The sequence below is a fragment of the Eriocheir sinensis genome, unplaced genomic scaffold, assembly GCF_024679095.1.
Source record: "Eriocheir sinensis breed Jianghai 21 unplaced genomic scaffold, ASM2467909v1 Scaffold901, whole genome shotgun sequence".
Taxonomy (NCBI): domain Eukaryota; kingdom Metazoa; phylum Arthropoda; class Malacostraca; order Decapoda; family Varunidae; genus Eriocheir; species Eriocheir sinensis.
In genome coordinates, this window is record NW_026112277.1 from 12,046 (window position 1) to 14,454 (window position 2,409).

Consider the following 2,409-nt stretch of genomic DNA (forward strand, 5'->3'; position numbering starts at 1 on the left):
GGCGTAGTTCAAACCAACGGCGTGTTACGGCGGACTGGCTTTACCCACGGCGTTACTGGCTCGCTCAGCACGAGTATATGGTGTTATTGATACCTATGTAAAAGGACAAAGATCCAGATCAGGTCGTTTCTGCTCCCCGTTTTACTGTATGGCTGCGAGACATGGAGAGTAAATAGTGATTTGGAGAGTTGGATTGCTGCCTGTGGTAACATGTGTCTAGGCAGAATCATGGGATATCGCTGGAACGAATTCGTGTCAAACTGGCGACTAATCCGTGACACTGATTCGACATATATTACCCGCAAAGTACGTCAACGCCAACTGCTGCTATACGGGCATGTGACACGCTTTTTTTCTTTTTTTTCTTCTTTTTTTTTCTTCTTTACAGTTAAGAAGACAGCTCAAGGGCGAAAAAAAAAAAAAAAAAAAAAAGCCTGCTACTCACTGCTCCTGAGCTACCTCTCGCTACCAAGAAGCTGACTCTGCTCATCATTTTGTTTCCGTAAGAGACAATCCTGAATGGAGGAGGGCAAGGGGACGCCCACAGAGGTCGCCCATAGAGACCTGCCAGAAGTGACGTAGGATGGAAAAGGGACCTGCATGGAGACTTGCCTTGATGGACCCCGGGCTTGGCATCATAGGGTGGGAGAGACGACGCACCCCCAGGCGTATGCCCCCATTGATTGATTGATTGATGGTGGAGTCAAAGGGGGATTGAGCAGAAAGAATATGCCATGAACCGTCCGGAGCGGTTTTTTTTTAGAATGTTTCAGCGAAGAATTCAGCCTTAGAGACATATGTGACAGAAGTGTTGCTATCAGGAATTTGTAGAGGTGGAAAAGACGTATATTTGGGTCGGTGCCAGAGGTCTCTGGATTTAAAGAAAACAAAGTTTTGGCATTTCCTATGGATGAGAGAAGTTTTGGTGAGTCAAAGAATAGATGCGGCACGATTCCGGGCAGAAATGTAAAGATCATGGTTCGCAGGAGAGCAAAGGTTCTGTTACCTTTTGTGAGCTGCCTCTCCATTTTTTCTAGCACGAAAACAAGAATAGTTAAACCAGGCCTAAAATTTTCAGCGCTGGGCATACCCAGATGGGTTTGACCTGAAAGCATTAATCATTCCACGAAAAATTGGAAAATCACATCCTCAGGCCTTCCCATCGGACTGAAGCGAAATGCCAAAAGCACCGCCTCTTCGGTGGGTCCAGAGGCTGTACACGAGCGATAGGACAGAATACAGAAATAAGGTTGTGATCGGAGGAGCCCAACGGAGAGAACAATTTGATAGTATAAGCTGAAGGATTAGATGTTAGAAAGAGGTCTAGAATGTTGGACGCATCTCCAAGGGGGTCCGGAATACGTGTAGGGTGCTGAACCAACTCCTCTAGATCACTGAGGAGAGCAAAGTTGTAGGCTTGTTCACCAGGCTGGTAAGTGAAAGAAGATGAAAGCCAGATTTGGTGGTTATTACTGGTCTCCTAATAATGGAGATTGCTCTAAGATGTGCTAAACTTTAAAGTTAAAATAGTTAACCAATTTTACATAGTTGGTATAGTTAGGTGAGAGATAAACAGCACTGAGGTATTTAGCAATAGAATGGCAATTAAGTCTTAGCCAAATGATGGAAAATTCTGAAGAATGAAGGCCGCGGGCACGAGAGCAAGTGATGTCGTTGCGTATGTAGACGCAATAACAACTTTGAATTGAAAGTTAGGATAGACATAGTAGAAGGGAAGAGCAGAGATTACTGTCAGTAGCTTCAGAGACAATGATTTCGGTTGTCAAAAGAAGATGAGGTTTAGAGGTGGAGAAATGGTATTCCATAGAATGAAAATTAGAGCGAAGACCACGAATGTTGCAGAAGTCAATATAGAAAGTTGGTAGAGTTATCAAAACACTTCTCAAAAGCTGAGTCCGATCTGGGAGCATTTGTGTTCTCCCCACCCCCAAGATGGGGACCCCGAGGCAGTTTTAGCTATGTGCATTAGCCATTATGAAATTTAATGAATTTTAAGAAAATGGTGTGTGTTGCGTGCATGTAGTGTGGTGTGGAAAGTAAGATGATGTGTCTTTAGAAAACATGATGAATTACTCTCTGGTGTTGATGAGACAACAGAGAAATGGAATGTGAAGACTCTATAGGAGGGTCTTTGATGGGCCTGCAGCACCCTCACGCCTTCACCGAGAATGGCTTACACCCGTTTCGGTAGGTGTCATTCTACATAATCCCAACATGCGAAAAATATTTCTTGTAATGGAAGCAAACGATTTCTTCGTTACGGAGCAAACCTTGCGAGGCAGGGCTGTTATGTCTTAAAATGTTCTCTCTTGAGTAATGTTTTCTTCGAGGGAAGCTTATTAAGTGTTTCACTAATAATGGCTTTGCATATGTGTATGAATGTCATGA